This window comes from Pygocentrus nattereri, chromosome 4 (assembly GCF_015220715.1).
Source record: "Pygocentrus nattereri isolate fPygNat1 chromosome 4, fPygNat1.pri, whole genome shotgun sequence".
NCBI classification, from domain to species: Eukaryota; Metazoa; Chordata; class Actinopteri; order Characiformes; family Serrasalmidae; genus Pygocentrus; species Pygocentrus nattereri.
In genome coordinates, this window is record NC_051214.1 from 49,633,996 (window position 1) to 49,647,025 (window position 13,030).

General features: G+C 41.8%; 1 pseudogene; it reads left to right on the plus strand.

The window, feature by feature from the left end:
* Positions 1 to 202: 202 nt before the first annotated feature.
* Positions 203 to 266, plus strand: LOC119263343 (annotated as a pseudogene).
* Positions 267 to 13,030: the final 12,764 nt, after the last annotated feature.

Consider the following 13,030-nt stretch of genomic DNA (forward strand, 5'->3'; position numbering starts at 1 on the left):
TCATAAAAAAGAGGAGTAAAAGGAAGGCTTGCAAATTTACCAACAGAGATGTTCAACGCTCTGGGTTCCATGACCTATCCTTGCATTAAATTCTCTGTTTCTGTGACTTTGTGATGATCCAGCACAGAAATCCAGTTCAAACATTTCCTGAATCTGTTGAGTCGCCCTTTCCGTTCCATCTTTCCATTCCATTCCATTCCATGCGCTCACTATGGCAGCACATATACTAAAATCGGATCGATACAGAGAAGATTAGCATGGCCCCTCCCAACTGCTCCCCGGGCGCTGCGGATTGGGCTGCCCACCACTCCGGGCAAGTGTGCTCACTGCCCCCTAGTGTGTGTGTGTGCTCACTAGAGTGTATTTGTTGTCTCACTTCACGGATGGGTAAACACGGAGGTGAAATTTCCCCGTTGTGGGACTAATAAGGGTCACTTAATCTTAATCTTATCACGAGATCACATCCGGAGTTATGAGGCTGTGAAGAGGGGCTGAGATACACATCATCTGCCTCTCACCGTGTGGAACAGGTGGATTCATGCGTCCGTCTGTGTGAAACTGAGCAATGGACACTGAAGCAATCACTGAGGACTGACCCATCACACCGGAAAGCCTTCATTCTTCATTCAGTCCACACTGGAGACACGAGTAAATGACGTGCAGAGAGTTTACAGCTGCTGAAGCTGCTGCGGCAGTTTTGGAAAGTAGTGATGAAGTTTGATATCTTTAGATGTGAGCCAGCAATTTAAATAATTTTATGTTATTAGGTTAATATATCGGGCGGCACGGTGGCGTGGTGGGTAGCGCTGTCACCTCACAGCGAGGAGGGTCTGGGTTCGATTCCCCGGCCGGGTGACCGGGTTCCTCTCTGTGTGGAGTCTGCATGTTCTCCCCGTGTCTGCGTGGGGTTCCTCCAGGTTCTCTGGTTTCCTCCCACAGTCCAAAGACATGCAGTCAGGCCAATTGGATGTGCTAAATTGCCCCTGGGTGTGAGTGACTGTCTGTCTGCCCTGCGATGGGCCGGCGACCTGTCCAGGGTGTATCCTGCCTTCCGCCCGAAGACCGCTGGGATAGGCTCCAGCAACCCTGACGGAGAAGCGGCTTAGAAAATGGATGGATATGTATTTACAATCCAATTTGGCTTTTTCCAGATTGACTTACATGATTGCATGAATTTGCTAGATATTCCATCCTATAATTACTTGAGCATATGCATACCTGTTCATTAAGACTTGCAGAAGAGAATCAGTGGCATGTAACTGGCTTCCAGGTGCTGAACATGTGGCAGCTGCTTCCTGTTATATCAGAGCTCAGAGTTATGCCTGTAATTATATTTAATTGAAAAAATTCACTTCATCCACCTTCCTGCTCTCCATGATACACTGCATGAATTATGCAACACATTTATGGTTTAATGTAAACAACCGGCAGGTTAACTGCGCTGCTAAGCGTTTATATTTGTATTTATTTATAGGTAGAAATGCACAAAAACAGTGTGACAACAAGATCATAAACCCAGGAATTGGATGAAGATGAAGGTGAAAAAGTAAAGAAGACCCTGAACTATGGTAGCAAGCCCAGCGTTAGTGACGGAGGCAGTTGGAAAAGCCTGTGTCTTTACTGCAGGGCTGTATTTTAGTGAAGCCTTTTTAATGCTACTTATTTAATTTCAACAAAGGAACCAATCAATCAATCAATCAACCTTTATTTTTCGCTCATAAATGCATTCTCAATGTAGCCAAACATTTACAACACGAAGAGATTTCAATGGAATTCAATCTGAAAGAAATGTAAAAGGAATTTAATATGAACTAAACTACATTTAAGACCATTTAACAGTTGAGAGGTTTCAACATCAAGGGATAAATGAAGAAAAATGTTAAGCAATTATGTCAAAGGATTAGAAAAACTGTAAAACGCCAGCCTTTCAGCTCCCTCGGGTTTATCCATTGCTGGAGAGTGGCACCAGTGGTCACTCTGGTTTGGCCTTTTTCTTTATCCAGCCTCTTCCTGTCTGAAGCCTTTTCTATTTCTGTCTTTCATTTCTTTCTATCTTCAGCAGGGCGAGCTGTTTTAGGTACCTGTGTAACTTTCTCTCCCGTTCTCTGCTGAGGTCACTACATTTCAGCTGTGTGTGTGTATGGACCAGGTTTATGTCACATTATGGGGACGAAAACCTGTCATACACTCATGATTTGGGGACTGTGGCAAGCAACGATGGTCACGAGAGCCGGCAGCAAGGCAGGGTCCCAACTCTGAGCGAGGATGAAGCCTTGCGAGGACGGCAGAGAGAGAACCTTGAGCGAGTGGGGATGGCGCACGAATTCCAAACACCACCGAGGGGTGCGCGTGATGGTGAGAGGAGGACGTCGGCCACCAGAGAGAGGACGATGATGACCACGAGAGGCACAAGGGCAGGACGTGAGTACAAGCTTTTCTTCTGGGAACAAGTTGGTCCCCACAGTGTAAATCATTACATTTTAACGTGAGGGTGAGGCTAGTAGTAGTTCTGATTAAAGTCTCTAGGACATTAATAGAAGTCTATGAAATGACCCTATAATTTACAGAAACAAGATTGTGTGTGTGTGTGTGTGGACAGGTCATGAGGTTTGTAGGTAGACAGGCAGGTAGGCCATCCAGTCACTTGGTTCAGACCAAATGGAATGATAGATTAAGATTAAGAGACCCTTATTAGTCCCACAACGGGGAAATTCCACCTCCGCATTTAACCCATCTGTGCAGTGAAACACCACATACACACTAGGGGGCAGTGAGCACACTTGCCCGGAGAGGTGGGCAGCCCTATCCGCAGCGCCCGGGGAGCAGTTGGGGGTTAGGTGTCTTGCTCAAGGACACCTCAGTCATGGACTGTCGGCTCTGGGGATCGAACCAGCGACTTTCCGGTCGCAAGGCTGCATGCCTAACCTCCAGCCCACAACAGGATAGGATGGGGTTGGTACATCCTGTGGCCTCCACAGATGACGTTTTTCTTTTTTTATTATCAGAGCATTTAAATGCATTGATTGGTATCAACACAGGAGGAGAATTTCAAGAAAAATAGCAAAAAGAGTTTCTAAACCACCTTTTCCATTTTTAAACATCATGAACAGAGACAGATAAACATCCTCCTGAAGATACAGAGGTCTGGACTTCAGCGTTGTCATGGCTACTTACAGCCGAACTTCACTGCAACAATGTCTGAAGTATTTTAATCCAATCCAAGGCAAATCCCACTAGTACACTGCTAAACAGAAGGTACTGTACGAGGTTAAAATAGTTACACAAGCATGAAAAACAGCTGAACTGCTCAGATCTTGGTCAACTACAGCACAGTGGAGCGTTTCTCATTTAAGCCGTATGATTGGCTCTATAACTGTTAACGATGTTGGTAAAGATGGATAAAATCGTTATAGGCAATAAAAGGTCTTATTGAGCTCAATCTTACACGGGAAACATCGGAGAATGTGTCACATGTCACCATTATTAGCATCCCTTAAGAACCACTTCTACCTATTATATTATTATTATTATTATTATTATTATTATTATTACTATTATTATTATTATTATTATTATTCAGACAAATCAGCCGATCATACAGACTTCTTCTAATGAAGATAAAATGCCCACTCTTTATTTTAAGAGTTTAATTGGACAGAAGTCTCAATTTCTAATCTTAAAAACATTCCAAACAGTTCATTCTTGAGAAAAGTAAAGCCTTTGTGCACGGCTCAGAGCTCCGAACTGACTAATCCCATGCGTACAGAAAGAGTCTAATCTAGTCATCTTTTAAAATATAAATCTCTTAATAACAATTAAATAATAATGAACAATAACTACATCCAGTTATTTGTCCGTTTGATGTTCAGTTAAGCAATAATAATGATTCCAAATGTTTTAATGGGAGTGCAGAATGTTATCGGGTGAAGTCAGGAGTACAGCATGCTGGGAAAAGGCGCGCCACAGTCTTTTATTCCGATTTTTTGATGAATCATTGGCTAACCGCTGTCCAGTGATGCATTGACAAGAGCATAAGGACAGGTGAAGCTGAGCCAGTTGCAGGAGGGACGCTCAGTCCAGCAGCATTTGGTAATTGCATCGCGAAATTGTTCCTCGTCTACGGTGATTATTTAAGTCGGATTTGATTTTTTATGACTTGGCAGCCCTTTTAATCAGCTGTATGCTGTAAAATAGCTGAATAACAGTCATGATTAATGCTTGTGTAATGGGAAACACCCATTAGCTACAGTTATAAAAAAACACTGCAGTTTGTTCATTGGCCCGGTAAAACTCTCCAGGCACAACAGCGTAATGCTGAATTTGATGGGCGGTAATTAATGACCTAAAATTTCTCTCCTTCAGGTTATTCTTAATGCCCCTTAATGGTGGAGAGGCAGCGTTTTTAGTTGGCAGTAATGACTTTGTAGGGAATACAGCTGCCTGTTAATTAACGCTGGAGCTAAAATGCCACTCCAGCCTCAGATAACGTGCTCATTTACACCGTCCATCCATCCTTCCATCCATTCATCCGGCTCAAACACTCCTTATTATGACCACTTATAGGAAGGAAGTCTTAAAGTGTGTGCTGTTTTTAATTCTCACAGCTCTAAAATCATTATTATATATCCTGCTGTCTCCACCGTGGTGTAAAAAGACTGCTGTGTGTTTATCTAATGCTCTCTTGCCAGTGTGTTTGTTTACTTTGTCTGCTGTCATAAATATAAATTCATAAATTCCTCTAAAAACAAATCTCGGAGTTTGCTCCGAGCGGGACCAATATTTCCCCCAAGTTAGGAGTGGACATGCTAAATATTAAGTTATTGTCATCGTTATTTCATCAGTGATTTTGAACGAGTTGAGCTCCACCTGTTCTTAGAGTTTTCCCTCACACGAGAAAAGCAGGCCTGAGGCTGCTGCTGTGCTGAAGGCAGAGGAACGGCCGGGAGCCGGCCCGAGGCTCATGTGGAAGAGAGCCAGTCCAAAGCATTCCCAAAACGGTGAAGTAGTTCAGTGGTGCGTCTCCACAGCAGACAGGAGAAGGATCGAATGGTGCCTCAGCAATGCGAGCTGGACCCGTTACACAGTCCAGGGCAGTGGATACGGTGCAAACTGGCTAAAGTGAAACTGCATGGATGTGTTCAAACAGTCCGATTTTCTTTGACATTGAACTAAAGAGATGAGTTCCCCATCTCTAGAGCTCCACGACCACCAGAATCGTTCTCCTCCAGTTTCTGCAGCAGTATACCGCGATCTCAACGTGCAGTAATGACTTACTGTACGAAGATATTTACTAAATATCTCAAAAATAATGACTCACAGTGCCGGAATACTATATACATATATTGACTCAATATCTCAAAATTCTGATTTATTATGCTGCAATAAGGATTTGTTAAATTTCAAGATTTTTTTCAAAAATATTCCAAAAATATTTTGGGATAATAAGTTATTATTTCAAGACAATTATGAAGAAATTATGTCATTTTTTTATATGACATCAAATGTTTGACATGCTGCTCCCAGAAAAAGTGAATTTTCCTTTATAATTCACTGAGATCTTCATATCCTTAAGCAAATCTTAATGATTAGATAAAGCATATCAGAATCAGAACCAGAATCAGAATCAGAACCAGAATCAGAACCAGAACCAGAACCAGAACCAGAACCAGAATCAGAATCAGAACCAGAATCAGAATCAGAACCAGAACCAGAACCAGAACCAGAATCAGAACCAGAACCAGAATCAGAATCGATTATTGCCCAGGTCTGCTGCTCATACGAGGAACTTGGTTTTGGTTACAGGAGCTCACAGAGCGCAGCACCAGACAGACACTCACATGTAGGGAATCAAATAAATACAAAATAAAGTAAAATAAAAACCTGCATTCCTACTCACACACACACACACACACACACACACACACACACACACACACACGCACAACACCAACGGTTCACCTGAGCTTTTTCAGTTGGAGGTCTAAGGAATGAATTGGGATTTTAATTAGAGTGAGCAGTTTGACGTTTGAGCACCTTCAGAATTCACACCTTGAAGTCCAACACATGCAGCAGGACTGTGAGTGACGAAGGTCACAGATTTTTAGTATTCCGTTTTTCAAAAACTCCGACTGAACCACCAGGAAAAGCTGAGTTTCCTCACTGATTTGGCAACAGGCTGCCAAGCTTTGCATTTAAGGCTAAGAAGTCGAGAGATGTTCTTTGCTATACAAACAAAAGAGCGCAAGGTGGTGGATCTCCAGGACCTGGTCTGAGCATGTGCGATATACACACGGCAAGAACCTCTCATGAAATTCAAATTACTGAACTCTCACCCTTTGATAGACCAGCCTTTGGACAACCGATAGGGCAGAGTATTGTATATTTATACTACTTTGGTAGAGCATTGTATAAAGCAGTTGGGCAGTCAAACAACTCTGGGAACAACAGCTTTCCTATTCTGGTCCTTTCTTGGGTCGGAACACTATATGGGCTAATTTGAGACACTCTTCTAAAAAATTGGTGCAGTGATTTATCCAATATGAAGAAATTCACAGCACATATGCAACACCTTACAGTAGATATCCAGTGGTGGACAGTAACTGAGTAACTGAGTACCTGAGTAACTGAGTAAATGTAATTAGTTTCTGTACTTTAGTATTTTTGGTGTATCTGTACTGAAGTTTCTCCGTTCTGGACTTTTTCCTTTCACTCCACTACATTTCAGAGTCTAATATCCGACTTTTTCCTCCTACATTTTGAGAAATCTGTCGTTCCTTTTGGTTTCTGTGTGTATAAAAACGTAACATGTCAAAACGAAAGAAGCGCAAAGCCAGAGCACCAATCAGGGCCCAGCGGTCACTTTGTTTAGAGCTGGTTTTGACCTGTTGGTCATACCGACCCAGTGCAGCACGCGGTTCAACGTCAGCGCAGCAGCGTAAAACTTTGGGAGAGTCTGTTCAACATAAATGATGAACTAACCTAACTTTGTGTAAATAGAGCTCAATATAGAAATATGTCCACATATGCAGTCGAGACTGACGCGGCTTTTTTCTGAATTTCTACAAACACCATTTCATTTTATAGTAAATGAGTTTGGGCTGGTTTATGTTTATGAACAGACGCCTACAGATCAACATAGTAAAGGAGCTCATCTGTGATCCTGAGTTTAAAGCCAGTTTTTATTCAACTTTTTTTTTGCTAAAGTGGAGGTCTAAAGGGAGGAACTTCTACTTTTACTGGAGTAATATTTTTTCTTGGGTGTCTCTGCTTTAACTCAAGTACATGTTTTGTGTACTACATCCACCTCTGGAAATATATATATATTAAAAAAAACATTTAAGTTTCTACTTATAATAATTATAACTCTGCACCTGGTACTTTTCTGCATATGAACAGGTTTTACAGCTACCAAGAACCGTCTTGCAACTTTGGATTGCCCCACAACTTCCAGCTATGAAATTCTAAATTTCTATAATTTTCAAAATATCATCTGTGGAATATCTCACAGCAGAGCGTAACAAGGCAAAAGTCAACAATAAGAAAGTTGGAAAATTTAAATGACTCTGGTGAAGAATTTTAGTTTTAGCTTCCAGTTGAATTATGACATGTTGTTCAGTTGTCTAGCTGTTTGTCTATTGCATTTGCTTGATTTCTGATTTGTGTGTATTCTTAAAAATGTGTCACCATCCTGCCACCCCCTTCCCCTTAACCTTCTCCAGGTATGATGTAAAACTTAATATAAAATGCAATAAAAGTTCTAATATAAAAAATCTAATATAATTCTAATTATAAATAAAAAATCTACTGTTTTATTTACAAACACTATCGTGTTATGGATTGTAAAAGTAAAATCTGCACTTTCCACACAATTTCTCAACTTGGTCTCAATGTGCTACAAGCCAGCTAAGTGAATTTCATGTGTGTGTGTGTGTGTCTGTGTGTGTGTGTATGCTCTGCTGTAAGTATGCTATCACAATATGGGTATATGTTTTCCTGCAGGCTGAAGATTTTATCATTCACAGCAGCCAAGAGACATTTTCCACCTGTGGCTCAGAGGCTTCTTGGGCTGTTTGGGCAGCGCTCCATCTCAGCGTTGATGCAGCCTGGACCGGCCGCTTTATCACGGCTATGAGGTTCTCTTGACTGCGGACTTGATCGATGTGACATCACAGCCTGGGCTGGCTGCTGGTTGATGCTGCATTACAGCTGTGGGGCTGCCTGGACAGGTAGCTTTCAGCTCTCAGGTTGGTTGCCTATGCGATGCTACATCACAGCTGTGCGCCTATGAGGCTGTCTGGACTGCTGGTGGTCGGCTGCAGGAAAATGCACCTGGAAGTTTTTGGGCTTCAAGGCTTCCCAGGCCGGCCTCCTGTGTGATGCACCATAGTTGCAGTGTGAAACTTTCCCCCATAGCTAAGGACTCTTTCCTGGGCTGGCTAAGTGACTCTATACTGTGGTCAGTGAACCCCCCCCCCACCCAGAACATTTTATATATATATCATTATCACTTTTATTTATATATTTATATATATAATGTTCTGTGTGATGTATAGTTGATTATATATTGGCTGTAAAGCGTCATTGAGCGTGGGAAAGGCGCTATAAAAATAAAAGTGATAATGATGTGAAAAAAACCACATGGCTTTAGTGAAATACACTTTCAGTGAAATATATGCTTCTCTAAGGGGGAAATACAGTACATATACAATTACAGCATGATTTTCTTATCAACTGAGACAACTTTGTGGCTGTCCGCCACAAATGTTAAGAAAAAAATATATATTTGGGCTGAAAGCTTATCTCAAAACTATCTCATGCGTCATGTAATATATTTGTTAGAATTTAATGCAATTGGGAGCTTCTACAGGTGGTTTTCTGGTCCCTATCACCACCACTGTGAACTGCGCTGACTTCGCTAGAACATGAAACTTACTTTGTTTACATCTTAATCATCTAAATGTGCAGAAAGTTTAAATTGTTCTGTAAGGGACTGTAAAAAGAATGTCTTGTTTAAGAAAGAGATTTGCAAGAAAATGAGAAACAGATCTTGAAATATAAGCAGAGACAAGCAGTTCTGACCACCTTATTTGTCTTGAGAATTTTGTGGTAGGCAGTGCACATCTGTCTATACAGAGCAGTTTATTTATGAACCCTGAATTCTGGTACAAACCACGAACTTCACAGCCAGAGATGAGCTCAGGTCATAGCTGTTAGTGCACTGTCCCCAAGTAAAGCCAATCCCAGCCGGCGGGCTTCAGCACCTCACTCGGGCTGAGAGGGAAATCAGCGTATGATGTATTTGGAGGAGCGCTATGATCAATGGTAGAAGAACGTGCGGAGGCTCAGGACGCTCTCCATGGACATCTCTTGCTTAAACACATTTTAATTGCTCCTGCCTCTCTCTTTAACCCCAATTTCCCAGCACACTTATTCAGCGATTATAGCCAAGGCTCTCAAATTACCCCCAAAGTCCCCAATTAATTTCTCCTCTCTGCTATATTTGAGTTCACGCACATATGTTAATGTAGACGTTCCTGTACGTTTCAGCTCCTGGGCTCCAGAAATGTCTATGGTGGCGATGAGGGGCTGAAAACACATGAAGTCTCTGCCCTTATGAAGCTGACTGACTATCACTCATGTCTATCAGCGGATGAATATTTAAAGCGAGACATTAGTGTAATTATGACAGTTTAAATAAATGATCAGATCATTTTAAGTTGGGTAAAGGGTAATTCTCTCAGCCAAGACCGACGGAGGAGCCTGTTCATTATGATGAGGAAGGAGTTGAATGTTTCGGTTCAGCTGTAATAAGGCCAATCTCCACAAATGCACCCATTGCTTCTGGATCTGGAGCGGTGTCACAGAGGAACTGAAGAGGAAAGAAGGAGCTGAAATGATTCAATAAGAATCAAAATCTTTTTTGGACTAGTCAGTTATCAGTCTTGTAAGGTCTCAGTCTTGAGACTTGAGGCAAATTTTCAGTGATGTTCAAGTCAGAAGACTGTGAGGAACATTCCCAAAGCTTCTTCTTGCATTTTTTGAAGTAGTTCATGGTAGATTTGAGGTTTTGGATCATCGTTCTGTTGTAGAAGCCTTTTTTAGCATCAGTTTGTTGACTGATTGTGTGAAAATTTTCTTCCAGAATTTGCTGAAATGTAGCCGAATTCATCTTTTTCACACAACCTAAAACCTAATAGATCCACTTCCGTGCTTAACAGTCAGCACGGCGTTCCTTTCATCAAATGCTGCATTTTTTTTCTCCAAGCATGTTTAATGATTGTAGCCAAATAGTTCCCTATTACTTCATTTTCTACAGCACTTGTTTCCAAAATGCCTCTGGCTTATCTACAATCTTAAAAAAGATGGTTCCTCAAGGGTTCTTAGTATAGAAAATGGTTCCATATAAAACCCCAAAAAAAACCTTTGCATAATTCAAAGGTCATTTGTATCATGAAAGCGTTCATCAGCTAGATAGAGACTATGGTGCATATGGTTCTATATAGAACCTTTTGACAATGGTAATATCCTTCTATTGCTACAATGTGATGTCCATTGTATTGTTTGTATTAAACAATTTTCTATCTATCTGAACAATACTTTCAAAGAAAAGAACCTTTTAATCATGCAAAGGGTAAATGTTAATGGTTCTATGTAGAACCAATTCCCTTAAAGAACCATCTTTTTTAAAGTGCATAGACATTGTTCTTCGCCGTTTTGGCCAGCATATGATCGGCTCTGTCTGAGAGTTTTCAGATGTTTTCAGATTTCTGATCATCAGACGCTTAGAGGGGCTCATGGCTGTTGAGTGTTAGAACAAGGTTTGAAGATCAGAGGTTTTTTTTTTACGCTCTGGAATTATCAACTGACAACACCTAATGACAGTTCTTGACCTGCCTAACCAGTCTCATTGAGCCAATTAAGGAATAACAAGTTAATTAAGGCCTAGCGACAAGCTAAATACAAGATGTACAAGGAATTTTTTTTAACATAAAATTAACTATTTAGGCGGCACAGTGACGTGGTGGGTAGCGCTATCGCCTCACAGTGAGGAGGGCCTGGGTTCAATTCCCCTGGCCGGGTGACCGGGGTCCTCTCTGTGTGGAGTCTGCATGTTCTCCCCGTGTCTGCGTGGGGTTCCTCCGGGTTCTCCGGTTTCCTCCCACAGTCCAAAGACATGCAGTCAGGCCAATTGGACACGCTACATTGCCCCTAGGTGTGATTGTGTGTGTCTGTCTGCCCTGCGATGGACTGGCTACCTGTCCAGGGTGTATCCTGCCTTCCGCCCGATGACTGCTGGGATAGGCTCCAGCACCACCAACCCCCCCCCCAACCCTGAGGGAGAAGCAGCTTAGAAAATGTGTTAAGTGATACTTTTTTGATCCCACAACTGGGAAATTCCACCTCCTCATTTAACCCACCCGTGAAGTGAAACACCACATACACACTAGTGAATACACACACTAGGGGGCAGTGAGCACACTTGCCCAGAGAGGTGGGCAGCCCTATCCATGGCACCCAGGGAGCAGTTGGGGGTTAGGTGTCTTGCTCAAGGACACCTCAGTCATGGACTGTCGGCCCTGGGGATCGAACCGGCGACCTTCAAGGTCACAGGGCCTCGGTTCCCTAACCTCCAGCCCACGACTGCCCACACAGTGTGTGTGTATAATCATTGAATGTAGTATAGAATTGTGTTTGTAAAAGGTTTGCGATTGTTAAAAAAGCTTTTAAAGGTATACAGCATCTTCACAGAATATTTTTTTTTTTTTCTAGAACCTTTATGTAATATGGATTTTTACACCAATGTACAGAAGATGACTCTCTAAAAAAAACATCCATTACGAGGTTTCTTAGAGAACCAAAGTTGACTCCTCTGTGCTTTTACCCCAAAACTCTTTCTGGCACCTTTATTTTAAAGGGTGTAACACAGAAGATGTGCCGAAGATGTTCTGTACTGTTACATTTAAGTGTTGAAGTTACTGTACTGGTAGATTTTAACTATTAAAATAACTGTAACATACTTTACGCAAAGAAGGCACCTTGTCACGCGTCTTCCTCTGTGATTTGTTTAGAATCGAATGGCTGATGTATTGCAATCACTCTAGTACCATAAAGCATCTTTGGCTTTACATTACAGGCTTTACTGCTGAAATCATCCTTGATGATTCCCATGATGCCCCCATTTGCTCCACCTCTCCAGCCCTGCCCACTCATTAGCACCTTCTCCTGTGTCCTGTCTGTTCAGTAATCAGTTCCCACTTCCCTTTCTGGAGCTTGTGAGCACATCCTCTCAGTATTTGGCTGCTGTTTCTTTGGTTACCATGGTTACATTTTTGGCTTTTTCCTTATTTCACCTGATTCTGTTTTTGCTTATCATTGCAATTAGAAGAAAACCTTGTACCTAATTATTTTGTTTATTTTATTATTATTATTTTTAATCAATTCAAACCCAATTTCTCTGTAAGCACACTTCATGATGAATGGACTGACAGATATGGCGCAACATTACTTGGTTATTTCTTAAGATTATTGTCGCACACATTTCGGCACAATTCATGGAACGGCCTTAATACATGCTTCCACAAGTTGCAGTCGTAATTGATAACTGACAGTGTGTGCTTGGATCTGCACAGTACAAACAAAATTGAATTGATTTTAAGTCATTTGAACAATTTGACAATAACTAATAAAAATTAATAGTTAAAAACACTTATAAATCTTCTAAGCACTGTCACGGTTGGCTCCTCCCAGTCCTGTCCATGTGCTCTGTTTTGGTTGTGTAACTCCGCCCCTGATTGTTTTCACCTGTCCCTCGTTGTTCCATGTATTTAAGCCCTGTGTTTGCCCCTTGCGTTTGCCAGTCTTTGTATCATTGTACCTGGTCTTTGTTTGTATGTCCTACCCTAAATCTGTGTCGGCTCATTGACCCTGGACTGTTCTGACTACGACCCTGGATTTGCCCATAATACATCTCGCTTATCTCAGCGTGTGCGTCCGCCTCCTCACTCCCCCTTACACACATATATATATTTTA